General features: G+C 39.3%; 1 protein-coding gene across 2 annotated transcripts in view; it reads right to left on the reverse strand.

Moving 5' to 3' along the window:
• The window catches only part of PAFAH1B1 (platelet activating factor acetylhydrolase 1b regulatory subunit 1), a 77,010-nt gene extending 57,224 nt beyond the window's left edge, over window positions 1–19,786 (reverse strand). Inside the window, exon 1 of one of the 2 annotated variants that reach the window (XM_043583432.1) lies at window positions 19,337–19,786. The gene's annotated coding sequence lies outside the window, so the exon portion shown is untranslated. The remainder of the gene's footprint in view (window positions 1–19,336) is intronic. The other variant, XM_043583434.1, reaches the window with a different exon arrangement.
• Between the last annotated feature and the right edge of the window lie 299 nt (window positions 19,787–20,085).

Below are 20,085 nucleotides of genomic sequence, written 5' to 3' on the forward strand. Positions count from 1 at the left end.
AAATTAAAGACGTTTTACATTCTAACATGCATATTTTCTGGTTTCTGCTTACAAATGCTAATCAGGGAACAATTAAGCAAGCACAGCTACAACAGTTTTTAAGTTAAAACTAAGTCACACACACAAAAAATCCATTGCTGTAACACAAGAAAACAGTTTTCTAATACTTCCAGTCATACAAATAATAGAAGACTCACTGTGCTATGTGCCTTTTTTTTTTTTTTTAGCATAAGATCTGGTGAATCCTAATGCAGATAGCCCGAAGGAATTATGACAATGCAGAAAACACTGCAATTTTTCAAAAAATGTCTGTTTATTTTTGAGAGAGAGCACAAGCAGAGGAGGACAGAGAGAGAGGGAGACACAGAATCTGAAGCAGGCTCCAGGCTCTGAGCTGTCAGCACAGAGCCTGATGTGGGGCTCAAACCATGAACTGTGAAATCATGACCTGAGCCGAAGTCGAACGCTTAATCAACTGAGCCACCCAGGTGCCCCGAAAACACCGCAATTCTTAAGCAAAGGAACAATGTTCTAAAATTGGTATTTCACGGTGATTGTTTTGGAGATAATACATAACACATATTAAAGCAAGGGAAAGCTGAGTAGAAGATGACGGAGGCCTGGACTGGGATGGAAGCAATGGGAATTTTTTTTTTTTTTTTAATGTTTGTTTATTTTGAAAGAGAGAGAGAGAGGCAGATAGAGAGGGACAGAGAGAGAATCCCGAGCAGGCTCTGTACTGTCAGCGAGGAGCCCAACTCAGGGCTAGATACCAGGAACCATGAAATCATGACCTAACCTAAATCAAGAGTTGGACACTTAACCGACTGAGCCACCAATGGGAATGATTTTTTTTAAAAAAGAGCTTTATGGTCAAACTGCAATTAAGCAAAAGTGGAATTTTTTTTTTTTTTTTTTTGGACACGGTCCATTATTTGCTCTTGGTCTTGAAGAGGACCTTCTCTGGTCCTAAAAGCAGATCCCCTGCTTACATCCAAGGACAACTGCCCAGGTGTTATGACAACACACTGGAAAACCTGCAGTGTCTCTCAACTGATTTCCAGTTTACTATTATCCACAGCAATGTTTATCTCTGCTGAAACGGATACATGAGAACTATATTCTTGGGTATCAATTATTCAATTTGTTTACCGAGGATCTACCAAGTACCCAGTATTCAAACCCAACAATACATATCTGTGTCCCATGTAGCTCACCACATAGGAGTTACATGTGACATAAAAGCAATGTTAAGAAATAGTTCCTGCCCATAAGAAACCTATATAAATGGAATATAATTAGAAGACGTGAGCTATACATATCCTTTAACTCATTCATTAACCATTATGTTAGGCTCAGTGCTATGAGGTTTTAAGATGACAGATGAAAGAAATGCAATCCATCCTTAAATGAATGTACAATCTATTAAAAATAAAATGGGAAGGAGGGGACAGGAAAGAAGGTGATAAAGAGAATATAACATGAGCTAAAGACTAAGTTAGCTTTATAAACTGAAAGACTAAAAAAATGGAAGTGACTGGAAATTTTTTGAGGCAGGATTTGGAAGAAGGAAAAATAATGTTAAATAAAATAGGACAATAAAATATCCAAAGGCAAAATTATTTTAAGCAGTTGGAAAATACAGTATTGCTGAAAGCTGAGGCTAAAGATGGCAAACTGAGAAATACAAAGGGCACTCATCAGAAAATAGGTTTTGACCCTGAATTCAAAAGATTCAGTAGTGAAGGTAACAAGATACAGAACTGCAGTTCTACTACAGTTGAAGGAAAAAAATCTTTTTAAGGGGCAAAGCCATATAGTATATTTCTTGAGGGTAGAGACCATATCTATTACAAACATAAATAAAATACCTCCTTACATTTAATCTATGCAAAAAACTATCATGAGTCCTGATCCATTAGAATGGTCTTCTGCTGGGGCACTTGGGTGGCTCAGTTGGTTAAGCGTCTGACTTTGGCTCAGGTCATGATCTCGCACTTGGTGGTTCCCATGTTGGGCTCTGTACCGACAGCTCCAAGCCTTGAGCCTACTTCAGATTCTGTGTCTCCCTCACTCTCTCCCCCTCCCCCAATCACACTCTGTTGTCTCTCTCTCAAAAAAATAAAATAGGGGCGCCTGGGTGGCTCAGTCGGTTGAGCATCCAACTTTGGCTCAGGTCATTATCTTGCCATTTGTGAGTTCGAGCCCCACGTCGGGTCTGTGCTGACAGCTCAGAGCCTGGAGCCTGCTTCGGATTCTGTGCCCCTCCCCGACTCACACTCTGTCTCTCTCTCCTTCAAAAATAAAAAAACATTAAAAAAAAAATTTTTTTTTAAATAAAAATAAAAATAAAATAAAAGTAAAAAATGGTCTGCTGAGTCAATTTCCAGCAGCATAAAATAGGGTTGTGTACTGTCCCCTTTTTTCTTTAAGTCTACTTCTTAATGATTTTAGCATATGGAGATACTCTGGAAGAATACTGCTTTGTGTACCTTCAAACAAGAGGTAGCAAATCTGTGTAGCAGATTTAAAATTTCTAAGAAAAACCTTAAGCTTCAAGCATTCACGCAAATTCTATCTGGGTAAAACTTAGTTTTCACAAAAACATTTAAATCCTACATATATAGGGGTGTCTGGATGGCTCAGTTGGTTAAGCATCCAACTCTTAGTTTCGGCTCAGGTCATGATCTCATGGTTCGTGGGATCCAGCCCTATGTCAGACTCCTCACTGACAGCATGCATCCTGCTTGGTATTCTTTCTCCCTCTCTCTGTGCCCCTCCCCCACTCATGCACACACGCTCTCGCTCTCTCTCAAAATAAATAAATAAACTTAAAAAAAGATAAAATAAATCTTACATTATAAATGGTCTGTATTTGATGTATGCAACATCTGCACTTTAGGTACATGCCAATGATTTACAATCTCAATATGTATCAAAACCTGGGTTAAGAGAAATTATATCCATTGGCCAGACACCAAAGGACAATCTACACACTTTTTCAGACTGACTCTCACATGATGGGGTTGGTCTTTCCATATTATTATTAAATACTAAACATCCATCTACCTTAGAGATGTTGATGAGGGTAATGAAAACAGTACATGATCCTCATTATGAAGACCCTTATGAGAAATTCTAATCTGATAGTGCCAAGTGGTTATCCTTTTGAATTAACTAGCTTACTTTTACTGTAAGAACATTGTGAAAATAACCTTAACAGGTTTTTTTTTTCTCCTGCTAGCTCACAGAAAGCTAAGACTTAAATTTGTGCTCTGCCTGTAGCAAGAACATTGTAATATACCTTTTTGCCCTAGATTCTGATTACATTTTATCCTTACCCTTTATTTTTGTTTCTTCTTTCTCTTTACTTTTAGTAATCTGTGGTATTTTGCAGTTTGTGCATCTTTATCAACTGCCTTAAAGGATTACAAATCAAAACAGAGACTAGGTAAAAGTGCAAATCAGCTAAAAATAAGACAACAGTGATAGAACTGGGTTTTTAATATAAGTTTAATTAAAAATTAAATGACTGCGGGGCGCCTGGGTGGCGCAGTCGGTTAAGCGTCCGACTTCAGCCAGGTCACGATCTCGCGGTCCGTGAGTTCCAGCCCCACATCGGGCTCTGGGCTGATGGCTCGGAGCCTGGAGCCTGTTTCCGATTCTGTGTCTCCCTCTCTCTCTGCCCCTCCCCCGTTCATGCTCTGTCTCTCTCTGTCCCAAAAATAAATAAATAACGTTGAAAAAAAATTAAAAAAAAATAAAAAATAAAAAATAAAATGCCTGAGGGGCACCTGGGTGGCTCACTTGGTTGTGCATCCGACTCTTGATTTTAGCTCAGGTCATGATTCCAGGGTTGTGGGAACAAGCCCTGCATTGGGCTTTGCACTGAGCATGGTGCCTACTTGGGATTCTCTCTGTCCCACTCTGCTACTCCCCCATGCTCACACTCTCTAAAAAAGAAATAATAATAATTTTAAAAAATAATAGAAGACTGAGCAGACAAAACATGTTTGTGATCCAAACCCTGGATCTAGGGTGCCTGGCTGGCTTGGTTGGTGGAGCTTGTGACTCAATCTTAGGGTTGTGAGTTCAAGCCCTGTGTTGGGTGTAGACATTACTTAAAAAAAAAAAAAAAATCCTAAAAAAATAAAACTCTGGACCATCCACTTGCAGCCTCTGGATAAGGTACTTAATAAATATACTTGGTAAAAGGTAGGATCGTTGAGGACATTAAACCAGTTTTCAACCCCTCTGTTTAAAACCTTTCTAGAACAAGGGTATATATATATAACACAGGTTAACAATACAAACAAAACAGGTATATATCTTGCATTTATTTGCACAGAACTTCATGATTTATAAACTGTCTTCATATCTTTTTGATCTTCACCTGCACCGTGCAGCAGTTCTCACAGCTACTTACACAAAAATGCAGAGATCACAAGCACATGTCTACAGAGAACAATGCAGGTGATATAAATGATAGCAAGATTATAATCTTTCCATACAAGACTCATTTTGTTTGCATATAAATCATATTACAATATATTCACTTTCCAGAGATATATGCTCTATTCTACTTTTCTTGACTATTGCAGTCATCCCACTATACTTTTTTCCATTTTTAAAAATATTTATTTTGTAAGCACACACGTGCGGGGAACGTGCAGAGAGACGGAGAGACAGAATCCCAAGAAGGGATTCAACACAGGGCTCAATCTCACAAACCATGAGATCATGACCTGAGCCAAAATCAAGAGTTGATCACTTAACTGACTGAGCCATCCAGGTGCCCCATTTTTTCCCATGTTTTATAGAAACACCAACAGAGAAGTATTTCTTCACCATAAAAAACAGTCCAAGGGCAATTATAAACAGTGGTAAGTGGTAGGAACTTGTTTCACTGGCGAGCTTATGCCCGCCCATCTAAAGGAGGGCAGTTTGATACAGCTTAGGCCAAATGTTGTCACGGGAAAATGTGGGCCTCACAGTTGCAAGAACTTTTAATTTTTCAGGATAATCCAAAAATAGAGACTTTATGCAAAATAGCTAATTTTTAAATGTTAACTTAAAATAATTTTTTTAACAATGCAAGGCAAAGAGAAATGCATTTACAGATTTCATTCTGCCTAAAGGCAGCCAACCAATGTGCAAATCCCCAGCTCAGTACTGATTTGATATGGTTTTTGAACAGTTGAAGAGACTGAAGAAAGTAGAACAGGATTTAGGAATTTATGCTTAAAAAAAAAAACAATGCCAACAATACAATCTGTTCTATTTATTCAATTAAAAGCATAAAAATTATGGAACAACAAATATTTATTTAACCTTAGGATAAATTCTGTAACGCAAAACCAAATAAAAAGCTATTTTATCATGTTATCCACAGACACTTTCATGTTTACTGAAGCACTATCTGTAATAGCAAAAATTTAGAAACAACCTAAATGCCTATTTCTGTAGTATAAAGAAACTACAGTATAAGCGTATATAATAAATTATACAACAAAATAAGTTAGATCTACATATACTAATAACACATCTAGAAAACATTTTGTTAGGTTAAAAACATCGAGTTGTACAATAATATTTACATTTACGTATAACATTCATGTAAATTTTAAGCATCGTTATATATAGTTTATGGATACATATATGTGTAGTAAAAGTATAAAGACAGATCAAAGGATATATACAAACTTTACGAGAACTTTACCACTGTGAAGAGCAAGGGAGGGGAAAGGGATTAGAAAGAGGTACAAAAGGGACATCAACTGTGACTATCATAATGCATTCTTTTTTGTTTTTCAGAGAGAGAGAGAGAGAGAGAGAAAACGCAAGTGGAGGAGGGGCAGAGAGAGAGGGGATAAGAACGAGAATCCCAAGCAGGCTCCATGCTGTCAGTATGGAGCCCAATGCAGGGCTCAAACCCACCAACTGTGAGAAGTACTAAGCAGAACCTGAGCTGAAGTCAGACGTTTAACCAACTGAGCCACCCAGGTGCCCCAATAATGCTTTATTTCTTAAGCTACAGCAAATATGACAAAAACATTAACATCTGTCAATTCTGGTAGTAGTTTGTGTGGATTTTTTTTTTTTACATTACTACAGGTACTTTTCCTGCATGTTTGATATATTCCATAATTAAACTGGAAATATGTGAAAGAAAAAACAAAAAGCACTTTTCTGACTATACATCGCATGATAGGCCCTCTGATTATGTAAATGATATGAAAGCACTGAAGGAATAAATCCTACACTTTTGAGGTCCCACTGTGCAGTATTTTGGAGTCAAATAGTGGAGGTCCAAATATCAACTTGGCCACTTATAAACTATGTGACCTTGGGCAAATTTTCAAATTTCCTAAGCCTATTTGATCATTTATAAAAGAAGCTCTACTACCCACATCAATGAGTTGTGGCAAAGCGTAATGAGATAATCAGTGTTAAGGACTTGTCTACCATTTCAGCTACCTCAACAGAGCTCAGGAATAGTGAAGATAGAGATAATTTCACCTTGAAGACGACAATATGATGCAGTACCTTTTGCACTTTTACATACATAAGCAAAGTAAAAGAGACACTGCTTTCCTAGTGTCCAAGACAAGAATAAATCAGTTTTGCCATCACAAGATGGCAGAAAGTAAAGGTGGACTGCCCTATTACTATTATTAACTCATCTAAATCATCTTCATCATCACCATAATAACAATGACCAACATTTACTGTCTAGTGAGTACTAGGCACCGTTCTAGGCTTTTTAAATGCATTAGCTCATTTGATACATCAGATAAACTTTGACATAAGCTAGAACAAGAGAAAAAGTAACACATGCCATAAGATGATGAACTCAAAGGAAAACAAAATTTCTTTCAGGTGAAAAAAGTTAGGGAAAGTTGCCTGGAAAAGGAGAATCTGGTATATGCACACTTTCAAAAGATTGACAGGCAGAGGATACAGAGAGGAAAAGAGAAAAGGAGTGGTAAAGAGTGAAAACACCTTAAGCAACGGAAGTATCTTCATAAGGCTGAATCACAGGATACATGGCAGGCAATAAGAAAAAGGATGAGACGATGAGCCAGAACACAAGAAAAGTCCTTTAGCACCTACTTGGGATTAAGCTGATATCTATTAAATACCATGTGTCCAGCAATGTGTGCTTTGCATTTTCATGTTTTTGATCACTAAAGACAGTAAAAAGCTGGGTTTGGGCCAAGTATTTCAGAACTATGGTTCAGGAAAATTAGTCTGGCTGCTTTAACATCCCATATAATTCCTCCTCTTATTCTCTATGGCTAGCAACACCCAGTTTCTCAATTTTACCCAGACACCCAAGCTACAAATCTGAGATGTCTTCTGATACTTCCCTCTCCCCATCACACTACTCACTCACAATTCTTCCTCCTGAACCTTTCTACCATCAGTAACCTTCACTGTCATGATCTTATTTCAAGCACTAATCATTCTTTCCTGAGAAAGCCTCCCAAGTGACCTTCAAACTCCAATCTAAATCCCTCACTCCACCCACATAAACTATCTAAAATACACATCTTATCATAATGCTCATTTTTGCTTGGAACTGTTTGTTGACTTCCAAATTGCCTACAATGTATGTATATAGAATACAATTTTACACAGTCTATCAATCTGACTCATGTACCTTTCCAGCCTCATATCTATACATACCCTACAAATCCCCTCTGCCAAACTACTTTCCAGGATACACATAATCGTTTTTCATGCTTTTGTACCTGTGTATGTTGCTGCTCCCTCTACCTAAAATGTTCCATGTCCACTCCAATTATTCATTCAAGAGTCAGTTTAAATATCATTTTTCTCAACTCTCTTTAGTGGGGAGATTTGATGGGCCTGCAACACCCTAAGGGACAGATACTCTATAATCCAGGACCCAGATTTAAAATACTACATAAAGGGGTAAAAAAAAAAAAAAAAAAAAAAAAACTACATAAGGATATTAAATTTCCTATAATTTAATTATTTCACTAATAATCTAGAGAAAATTCAAATCCAAAAGTTCTAATTTCAATCAAGTTCCACCCCACCCCCCCCACTTTATATAAAACTGGCCAAAAAAAAGCCATTCTTAAAATCTGACAAATCCTGGGGCGCCTGGGTGGCGCAGTCGGTTAAGCGTCAGACTTTAGCCAGGTCACGATCTTGCGGTCCGTGAGTTCGAGTCCCGCGTCGGGCTCTGTGCTGATGGCTCAGAGCCTGGAGCCTGTTTCCGATTCTGTGTCTCCCTCTCTCTCTGCCCCTCCCCCGTTCATGCTCTGTCTCTCTCTGTCCCAAAAATAAATAAACGTTGAAAAAAAAAAAAAATCTGACAAATCCTTACATTTGAAACTAATACTGTAGGTTAACTATATTGGAATTAAAATTAATAATAATAAAAAATAAAATACCCCCCTCCCCAAACCTAACAAATCTAGAAATAGGGAGGCAAGCTAAGATTTACCCAAGAAATGAATGTGATTAAATATTCTGGCTATCAAAGTTTATTTATCAAAAAAAGCTTATTTATCACGTGAATAAACAATGAAAAAATTGGATGTAACAGAACTAACAAATTTTAATGGTATTTTTAATGTTTATTTATTTATTTTTAGGAGAGAGAGAGAGAGAGAGAGAGAGAGAGAGAGCAGGAGAGGGGCAGAGGGAAAGAATCCCAAGCAAACTCTGCACTGTCAGCCCAGGGCCTGATGCAGTGCTCAAATTTATAAATCATGAGATCATGACCTGAACTGAAATCAAGAGTTGGACGTTTTAAACTGACTGAACCATCCAGGGACCTCAAATTTTGATCTTTTTTTAAAAGTGTATGTATTTGAGAGAGAAAGTGTGAGTGGGGGAGGGGCAGAGAGAGAGAGAATCCCAAACAGGCTCTGCACTGTGAGCACGAAGCCCGAAGCCGAGCGCAGAGCTTGAACTCTCGAATTGTGAGATCATGACCTGAGCTGAAGTCAGATGCTTAACCAACTGAGCCATCCAAGCATCCCCCAAATTGTAATGTTTTCAAAGATTGAACAGTACTTCAAATTTTTAAAGTATTACACCATGCTTTATAATCACAAATCTCAACATAAAGAGAACACAGAAAATATATAATAATATTATTATTCAAGATTTCCGGCTCTTTGGACTTGACCTAAGTAAAGTAAGTTTTCTGCCTAACAGTATATCCTTTAAGAAAAATTTATCTCTATTGACTAAGAAGAAAACAAAAGCCTATTAATTTAGAGAAATTAAAAAGTATGACCATTCTCATTTTTTTTTTAAAGTTTATTTGTTTTGAGAGAGAGTGAGCAGGGGAGGGGCAGGGAGAGAGGGAGACAGAATCTGAAGTAAGCTTCACACTGCCAGTGCAGAGCCCGATGCGGGGCTCGAACCCACAAACGGTGAGATCATGTCCTGAGCTGAAATCAAGAGTTAGATGCTTAAATGACTGAGCCACTCAGGCACCCCATTAGTTCTCATTTTTATGGAAGCTTACAACATACCCCCAAAGCTTCAAATACCACTAGTACAGAGAATAGCTAAGATCCAAGGTACTTTAAAAAGTATCCCTTGGGGCGCCTGGGTGGCTCAGTCGGTTAAGCGGCCGACTTCAGCTCAGGTCATGATCTTGCGGTCAGTGAGTTCAAGCCCCGCGTCGGGCTCTGTGCTGACAGCTCAGAGCCTGGAGCCTGTTTCAGATTCTGTGTCTCCCTCTCTCTGACCCTCCCCCGTTCATGCTCTGTCTCTCTCTGTCTCAAAAATAAATAAACGTTAAAAAAAAAAATTTTTTTTAAAGCTATAAAAAAAAAAAGTATCCCTTTAGAAATGTTAGAAATAATACTTTATAGGGGCGCCTGGGTGGCTCGGTCGGTTAAGCGTCCGACTTCGGCTCAGGTCATGATCTCACGGTCCGTGGGTTCGAGCCCCGCGTCGGGCTCTGTGCTGACCGCTCAGAGCCTGGAGCCTGTTTCCGATTCTGTGTCTCCCTCTCTCTCTGCCCCTCCTCTGTTCATGCTCTGTCTCTCTCTGTCTCAAAAATAAATAAACGTTAAAAAAAAATTTTTAAAGAAATAATACTTTATATGGCAATCAACCTTAACTTTTTTATTTCTTCCTCTATAACCAATTACCTTGATCTGTCAAATTTACCTCCTCAATATTTGTTGAATTATCCCGTCTATCCTTACCACTACTACCATAGTTCACACCATCACCTCTCACTTGGACTAATTTCAACAGGTCTACCTAAATCCAGTCTTGGCCTGTTAACATCTATCTTCTATAGAGCTCCCAAAGCCATCTATTTAAAGTACAATCTGACCATATCACTTCTCTACTTAAAAACAAACCTTCATAGGCTCCCTATTTTTTATTTACGTAGCACTCACTATATGCTAGTCACTGCTTTAAGTTATTTTACAAGTGTTCATCTACTTCTCACAACTACCTATGAGAATTTAAATAACTAGCTTTTATTTAGTGTGCATGTGTGTGTACACACACACGTGTAAAATATAAATAACACCGCTATGTAAGCAGCAGAACTGAAAGTTGAACCCAGCATCTGGGCTCCATAATCAGGCCTCTTAATCACTGAACTATGCTGCCTCCCTACTTCCTACAGTCTACATGCTTTAAAACAGTTTATAAGGCCTTCGATTAGTAGCTGGTCCCTGCCCAAGTCTCATTTCTAATCAAGCCCCACTTTGCTCACACTGAGCATCATGAAATGTAGGTCTTCCTTCTCCCCACATTGTGACCTTTATGATTCTACTTCCACTGTCCCCTGTCTGGAGCACCTTCTAGTACCTCAGCATGGTTCCTACAACAGAGTACACTGAATACATTCCGATTAAATTTTTTAATGCCTCATAACGTTGTAAGCAATAAAAAACAAAAATTCTCTATTATTAATTACACTGGTAAACATAAGAAACACAAAAACACCAAAGGTTTTAGAACTCAAGTCTCCAGTACACCTAACAGTTATCCAGTTAAAACACACACAAGCAACCATAACAAAAAAACCTTCCTCAACCTAGATCCTCTCAACTCTTCCTTGTTCCTTCTTGACATTCTCTCAATAGCCCAAATCAAAACAAAATACTTCAATTCTTCACTTCCCTCATCTTCCTCACTTCCCATTATCTAACTGGTTACTAATATTAAACAGACTGAATCTCTCTCAAATCTACTCTTTCAATCTGCACTGCCACTTAAACTGTCTCCTCACAGGTCTGTCTGCCTCCATCCACTCCATAGTTGCATTTTACACGTTGCTGACAGCAGCTTTTCTTAAAGAAAGGCACTTAGGGGTGCCTGGGTGGCTCAGTTGGTTAAGCGGCCAACTTTGGCTCAGGTCATGATCTCTCGGTCCGTGAGTTCGAGCCCCCTGTCAGGCTCTGTGCTGATAGCTCAGAGCCTGGAGCCTGCTTCGGATTCTGTGTCTCCCCCTCTCTCTCTGCTCCTCTCCTGCTCGCACTCTGTCTCTCTCCCTCAAAAATAAACATAAAAAAAAAATTTTTTTGTAAAGAAAGGCACTTACCATAACAAAATCCTCCACTGGCAGTTCAAGAGCAGAAACAGTGGTTCTCAATCAACTAGGAAGCTTATTGAAAATCCAAATTAAAAAGAAAAAGAAAAAAGAAAATGCTGATACCCCAGGTGCTCCCCATGGAATTTTTATTGCTTAAGTCTACGATGGAGCCTGGAAATTTCCATTTTTAATAGATAAAAACCTACATCTGATGAAGACGGTCCATGTAACACCCTACTTTATAGGCCAGATCAATGTCATCAGGCCAGATCAACTCCTCTATACTAACCCATCACTCCAGCCATACTTAACTACTTGGGACCTTTCCTCACCAACCAAGGTATACTCATGAGACTGGGCACAAATCACTTCCTCTGCCTGGAACCCCAAACAATGTGACAAGGTTTCTTCAAAAATGTTCAACATCTTTGTGAAGACTTCCTTGAAAATTCTGGACTCTCATCGCACCAAGTACATATTTTGATTATAGCACTATTGTGCTACCTTTGCATATTAAATATATATTTATATACTTTAAGATCTTTGAGGGCAGGGACTGACAATCATGTTTGTATCCTCAGCACTTGGGATACAATATAGATAAATGTTTGCTGGACAGAAAAATTGATAAACATTTAGAAGAAAAAGATATGTAATGGTGCTGGATACTTTTTAAATAGAAACCCAAGGACACCTGAGTGGCTCAGTTGGTTAAGTGTCTGTCTGACTTCAGCTCAAGTCATGATCTCGCGGTTTGTAAGTTCAGAGCCTGGAGCCTGCTTTGAATTCTGTCTCCCTCTTTCTCTCTGCCCCTCCCCCAATTGCACTGTCTCTCTCTCTCTCTCTCTCTCAATAAATAGACATTAAAAAAAAAAAAAAAAGGAAACCAGGCAAAATTTAGGATTATTTAGTATTTAAAATCCTAAACAAAATTTTTCTGATAGTCAAAGATGTAAATTTTTTAATAAATGGAGAAGAGGAGATGAAGAATTCCAATTAACATATGTAAACACTGCTCACCCTCTACATGGAACTTGACTAGCTTCCAAAGGATAAAGTAAGAAAAAGAAAAAACAGTAAGTTTAGGGTAGAGAAAATGGGCACACACTACATTAACCAAATGATGAAGGTTAACACCACCAGTGATGTTTAGTGAGTATCATGTAGCCTTTGACATGATGTGATGAGAAGTGCCATTTACCTCCGTGGTATTTCTTCCAAAAACCTATAGCCCCAGTCTAATGAAAAAACACCAGACAAACCCAGCTTGGGAGACATTTTACTGGATACCTGACCAGAACTACTCAAGACTGTCAAGATAGTACTGGAAAACAAGGAACCACTGAGAAACTGTCACAGACCAGAAGAGACTGGAGTGACATAATCAAATGCAATTTGGTACCCTGGGTTGGATCTGGAACAGAAAGAGTATATTAATGGAAAAACTAGTCAAATCCACATAAAGTCTGGACTGTAGCCAATAGTAATTACCAAGATTGACAAATGTACCTCAAAAACGTAAGGTATTAACAGTGGGGAAAACCGGGCTCAGGGATGTACGAACTCTCTGCACTATCTTTATAACTTGTCTGTAGATCTAAAATTATTCCAAAATAAAAACTTTGTTAAAAAAAAATAGGAAAAATGTGGGATTATTTAAATTAATAATACTTAACAGTACAAACAAAAATATTGATTGTTAAAATAGATGTAAACCATATTTCAGTTTAAATAAAATGCTCATCTGCAACATGCTTTTTACATTTAAAAAAAAGTATTCCACTTAGCATTGATTTACATAGCACTCTTTACCTATTATGAAACTTTGAAGCCATACAGGATTCAGATACACATAATGGATACCAAAGAAGGGGGAAAAAAACCCAATACTAATTCTTAAGAAATATACTTACAACTATAAAAGCTACTATATTAATATATTAATGACTGTTTACTTGATTAAACTGTATGTTATATTCTCTTTCTTAAAAAAAGGTCTCAAACAATAAAAATAGTTATGAAGGGTTAAAGGCCATTCATCATTCAACAGTAGCCATTATTTTGTGAGTTAGATACTGTCAATATTATCCATTTATAGAAAAGGAAATCGAAGCTTCTACTCAAAGCACATAGCTGGCAAATTGTGGAGTTAGGACTACTAAAATATTCATATATGGTTTAGTCAACACCTTAATTCATTTTCTGTGATAATACTAAATGTATAAAACTTTCCCCACCCTTAAAAAATAAAAATTAACCAAAAAAGGTAAATAATAACACCGATTCATCTTCACCTTCCCTTCTTTTGCAGTCAGCATAATTTTTCTTAAAGTTTTTATTTTATTTACTCATTTAAGTAATCTCTATACCCAATGTGGGGCTCGAACTCACGAGCCCAAGATCAAGAGTCACACACTCTTCCAACTGAGCCAACCAGGTGTCCTGCAGTCAGCATATTTTTGATAAAATAAAAACAAATACAGAAAGATGAATAGACAAAATATATGCCTTATGCATACAGAGCAATAAAATCATAAAACATATCCTTCTATCTTTGCCAGAGACTAAAAGTGGATTAAACAATATGCAAAATCTTAATAAACACGAAACTTTCGTATGGTTTTAAAAATTAAAGTCTTTGAAAACTTCCCAGATTCTTACTTAATTTTATGACTATCAAAAGACAGTCTCTCAGAAAATTTGTTATTAACAGCCTTAGTTAACTGTCAATAACTCTTGTCAACACATAAGAGCTCAAAGATAATCAAAATGCAAAGAACAAGTAACTACAAGATGCAAATGTAAGGTACCCAGGTGGGTTAATTCACTAAGTTGAGAATTTTGTGGCCCTGATACAAGTATGTCAGGAACATGTCTCTGTTCCGTGGGACACATGAAATTTCTGTAAAGGAAGGATAAACACCTCTCCCACCTTCACTTCAATTCCTGAAAGATCGCTGGAAGTTAGCTATTACAAAGAACTACAACACAACACATTTCCTTTCACATAATCCTGCATTCAATCTATTGCAACAAGAATTTATTTACTTATTAATACTACTTATATATTTACTTAAATATTTAATATTAAATATTATTTAATTAACATTTGCTTATTAATACTACCTACATGTATGCACCAAGTATTTATTTACCTATTAATACTACTGTAAAGCTGTAGTAGACAATTTCTGGGAGTCCCTACTCAAATGCCTAAAGCCTTATGCAAGCAAAATAGTTAACAAGACTGAAAGTTAATAAATGCAAATTTATATGATGCAGACAATAAATGCTACGGATTTTCACCATTTTCAAAAAGAAAGAAATTCACAAACACATAAGAAGGGCCCGTTTTGTCAAAGGAATAAGGAATGTTTCTTTGATCACGCAAAGCAATAAATACCCAAATGGTTCAGTGCTTATATTTACTTCATTCTAGCTGCTAACCCAACATGTGACCTTAGGGAAAGACATTCTCTAAATTTTAGTTCTCTCATCCATAAAAATACCAATCTGCCCAAAAGTAGCTGACAGAACAAATGAAAATAAGTACTACATTCAATATATTTACAAAGTTCGAGGGAAATGTTTATGGCAATGTTAAATGACAGTAACTTTAGAGGATACCTTTCCAGAAGTATCCTTAATGAATACACACATCAATGCTAACTAGGTATGTTTCAACCAAAAGCCACCATCTTTTAAAGAGAAAGCAATAAATCTAAATAATAAGCACTTATGATGCCCGCATCCAATGAGTATAAAGCATTTCACAAATATCAATTAACTCTAACTGCCATGGCAAAGTTAAAAATTATACACATAGCATTTATACACATAAAACACAGTTCTATTTAATAACTACCCGAAAGTGTCATGCCAAACCAGCAACAAAGCTAAAGTAATCCAAAAAGCCTTCACTGCAGTTAACTATTAGGCTTATATTATATTATCTTTCTTCATGAAGTACAGATTTCTCAAAACACTTGGCCTTCAGCAACTAGGATTCACTTTACAGCTTAATATCTTCAGCGTAGGTTTTCCTTTATCTTTTCAGAACTCACTGCATACCATTAGTTTTATTTTAAATAGAGCAACATTTTAGGTAAAAACAAAACAATTACAGTCCTATTGTAGAAGACTTAAGAACAGTGGCAAAGAATTTCCATTTCAATTTAACTATTTCTCTTTTTCCAACATATATGATACGAAAACAGGTTACCTGTCATGATATATTCAAAACACAGACTTAAAAGCAAATTAAAAAATCTCTCTTAGGACCACAGCAGACATGGCTAGCTCAGTTCAAAACCAACTGGGCCTTAAGTCTCTTTGGCAAAAGAGTGTGTGACTCACTGCCGCAGAATTCAATGGAAAGAATTGGAAAATTCATTCTGATTGCCCTAAGGTTTCGCCCAGAGTTTTTTAAAGATACATCCATACTAATGTTGTCAACTTCCATATAGTTTCTATCACTTGTTTAAGATGACAAGATGTGAATAAGGGGAGCCACATGTAAACAAAAAGTAAGGTCCTATTTTTTTCTGGGTACCTACAATATGAGCCATAAGGCGTATATGCATGTTATCTATGTATGTGTATTATTGAGTACATAGGAGGGAAACATTTACATTGAAAAAAAAATACAATGAAACATGGATGTTCTAGCTATAAAATGAAAAATTGTGATACTGATTTTTCCCTTCCAGAAACATCTCCAAATTTCTTATGTAGTAAAGTTATCTCATCTGGAAAATAGATACCAAATAATTCTACAAAAAAAAGAAAAAGAAAAAGAAAAAGAAAAAAGAAATCTATCCCAATCTCATAAAAGTTTTATAAATACAGGATTATGAAGAATTTTAAAAATTGATCTCTAAATTAAGCTAAAGATCCTATCACATGTATCAGAAACATTCATATATTCACAGATACATATTTGGAGCTACAGCTCTCTTATTTAAGTTAAATTATTTTACGCTCTTGAGTAATTGTCTGCTGAAAAATCACCACTCTTAGTGCGCTTTTATACCTTAAAATACTAGGATGGGAATATGTCACATAACATAGTGAATTACCATCCTTAACCTTACCCATCCTTCACCATATGAACCCTTCTACCTTCTAAACACATTAAAAATAACAAAAGTGTAAAAATATATCATACACTGACAAACAGTCTTAAGGCTCATCAAAATCATATTTACCATATGAATGTGACATTCTTTGAAGATGTCTATTCACATGAATGCCCAATGCAAGATGTTAAAGTGACCTACCCTCTCTTATGGTAGTACCTTACAAAAGGTCCCTTTCAAGGGACAACACAAGAAGAAAGCCTTTATAAATAGGCTTTAACACAAATTATCTTATCCCTTTTTACTCAGTGATGTTATTTGAAAAATCATAGATTTAATGTTTCAGTGCAAACTAAAGTAAAAGAAGACATATACAGTATTCTCATTTAGATTTTTGCCGTATTTTCTACCACTATTTCTCGCCAAATATTTCTGGCATTCATTAACTTACACTTACTTTACTAAAAGAATAAAAAACATTAACATGGGTTGTATGTGTGTATGTATACACACAAATACAGAGAGACAATAAGTGTCTGCTTAAGAGTAGGGGCATTGCTTTTTACCCCAATCGTTCAACACTCACCTTGCAAAAATGGTCGAAACTAAAAACAACAGATTTTAAGATTTACCACAGAGAAATGCCTTTGTTGTAGCACCAATTAGTATCAAATAACCTTACAAAACATAAGCAAGAGAAAAATGCTATGAAAGGGCAATCTAGCATTTCACAGCTTCTGCTCTCTTACTCCACCCAGTCTCCTCAGCTCAATGGCTGTTCACAGCATCCACAAATATTAGCCCATTTTTAAAAGGGGAGGGAGTGGGTACCAAAACAGGGCAATCTTTCTCAAAATTAATATACACAGAAATATTTTGTGAGAAATTGTGTTCCTTCCTTTGATTTATAAAAAATAACAGGTTCAGATTTGTTTTCAGAGATCCTCCCCTTCTGAACAGTTCAAACAATGATCATTTATAATAGAACAAGAATAAATCACCCTAAATACAGATTACACTTCTGCTTTAATAAAAACTGCAATTTGCAATTGCCAGTTATTTTGCAAAATTGTGTCCTGAAAGATACCCATGAGAGATTAAAAGCTAGCTAATATCTTGGAACCAAATCAGAATTTTTTAAGTAAAAGCTTTTTATACAGTCAATATTATATCACTGCCGACATAACCCAGGCAGGAAATTTTCTTGAATAAGAGGCTGAACCCTGCAGCAATCAAGCCCTGCTGCAGAAAAGAGGGGGGGGGGGGGGAAAAAAAAGGATAAAAAGAAAGAAGAAAAAAATTTTAAGTAAATACTACTGAGGCAAAAGGGGATGGATGACATTACTGGTATTAAAGGCCCAAGCTATGTCTCCTCCGCCCTAGACTCAAAATGAAATTCACACAAAACAACCCACCTACCAACAAAAATAGAATTTCCAAAAATGGCCCAAATTTGTTTACCCTTTAAAACGTTATGAATGTCGAGGGCTACGTGTTAAAGTAGAGGTCAGAACAACAGTAATATCTTTATTCTCTCCCGATTGCCTCTTAAGGAAAGGGGGGGGGGGGGGGGGACCTTGGCATGACATCGCCCATTGAGAATGAAACCACAAATCTGGTTCTTCTCTTCAAAAGTACAAATTCTTAACCAAAGGATTGATGTAATCTGGACTCAAACCCCAACCCCAAAAGAAAATCTCCTGCCCTCCTCCCAGGGAGTTTCTTGCTAAGTCACTGAAGAAAAGCAGAAAAACAAATAAAGCCAAGGCACCCTGCTCTCTCTTATCTAAGACACTGAAAACCTCTTTCTCTTCTCTAATGTTTAGAGAGAGAGTTAAAATCTGCCCACCACCTCAAAGACATTCTTTATTTTCTCAGCTGGGAGACTAAAGAAGACACTGCGTTTCCTAAAGGAGTGGGGAGATAGATGAAGGGGAATGGCTGAGGGCCTCGAAGCTGTGTTACAACGTCAAAAGGCAACTCCCGTTTCAGGAGCCAGTGGCAGAAAAGAAAATCCTGCCTGATTTGGTGGGTGGATGCTGCGGATGGTTCGGTGGGTCGGCCGCTCCTCTTTAGTGGATGTAGAGGCTGGACCACCGCACAGAGGGATCAGAGAAGGGCTGGGCCAGCCTCCTTAGGTCAATCCCATCCTAAGGACAGGTGGGGGACGGAACGCCTGAAGGCCTATGGGTGCCGAGGCCGCGCGGGGCTGAGCCCGGTCCCCAAGCCGCCAACCACGGGTGGGGTGGGGACTGCGGTGCTCGCCTTCCGCGGCCAGGGAGAGGAGGGCCGAACCCTTTCCCAAGATCAGAGAGCGACCTGCTCTCCACGCCCTTCCTACCCAAGAATACTTTTCTTGCTAAGTCACTGAGGGAGGAGGGCGATCTCCTCCCGGGGAGGGCCGCGGGTGGAGTCGGGGCAGCCCCGGCACCCCCCGAACCCGGGCCGGGGAGGAGGGGAGCGAGGACAGCGCCCTCCCCGGCCTGTCCCCCCTCCTCCCGTGTCTCTCACTCAACGGCCGTCGCGGCCGCCATTTTGAGAGCGAGGAGAGGAGAAGAAGAAGGAGGAGGCGGCGGCAGGGGGAGGGGAGAATGGGAGGGAGGGGACCGGCGCAGCCACCTCGTCAGGCCGCCCGGCCCGGCCCGCAGCAGCCCGAGCGCGGAGGAGAAGACAGAGGGGAGAGCGCAGACCCTCGCCGCCTTACCGGAGCGCTGCACCGCCGCCTCCGCAGGGCCTCTTCCGTCCTTCACTCCCATCCACCGGCGGGGGAGGGGGAGAGGGAGAGGGAAGGGAGGAAGGAGGGAGGGAGGGAAGGAGGGAGGGGGAGGATGGCGCGCTGGGCCCGGTCCCGGGGAGGGGGAGGGGAGGGGAGCGGGCGGGCTCCTCAGCCGTTCCGGGGCTCGAGCCCAAGCCTGGCGCTCGCGGTTCCTCTCGCTCGCGCCCGAGCGCTCCTCCTTCTCTTTCTCGCTTCTTGAGCCCCGGGATCGCTGCTCGTTCGCTCGCTCACTCGCTATCTCAGCCGCCGGACTCCGCCGCCGCCCCGCCGCTCCAGCTCCGTCTGTCACAGGAGCTGCCCCAACGCCCTGACGTCACCGCGCCGCCGCCGCCGCCGCCGCCGCCGCCCCAGACCCGCCGGGATGAGGGAGGGAGGGGGGCCGGGAGAGGAGAGGAGAGGAGCTGCGGCGCATGCGCAGGCCTGGGCCGGGCCCTGAGCCGCGCTGCCTTCCGCTTAGCGGGCGCGCTGGCTCTGCGGTTTGGCGGTACCGAGTGGCGGGAGGGCTAGCTTGCTCCCCTTCTCGCGCTCTGCTTGCCTCTGGAACCTTGGTCTCCCATTACCTAGACCCTCGTTTGCGTGTTCAGGCACCTCATGAACTCCGGCTCTGTTCACCTCCCCGCCCTGCTCTTGCCCACAAACGGAGCTCTCCCCGCTTCTCCCGGCCAACAGCCGGGACC

Source organism: Prionailurus bengalensis, chromosome E1 (assembly GCF_016509475.1).
Source record: "Prionailurus bengalensis isolate Pbe53 chromosome E1, Fcat_Pben_1.1_paternal_pri, whole genome shotgun sequence".
Lineage (NCBI taxonomy): Eukaryota > Metazoa > Chordata > Mammalia > Carnivora > Felidae > Prionailurus > Prionailurus bengalensis.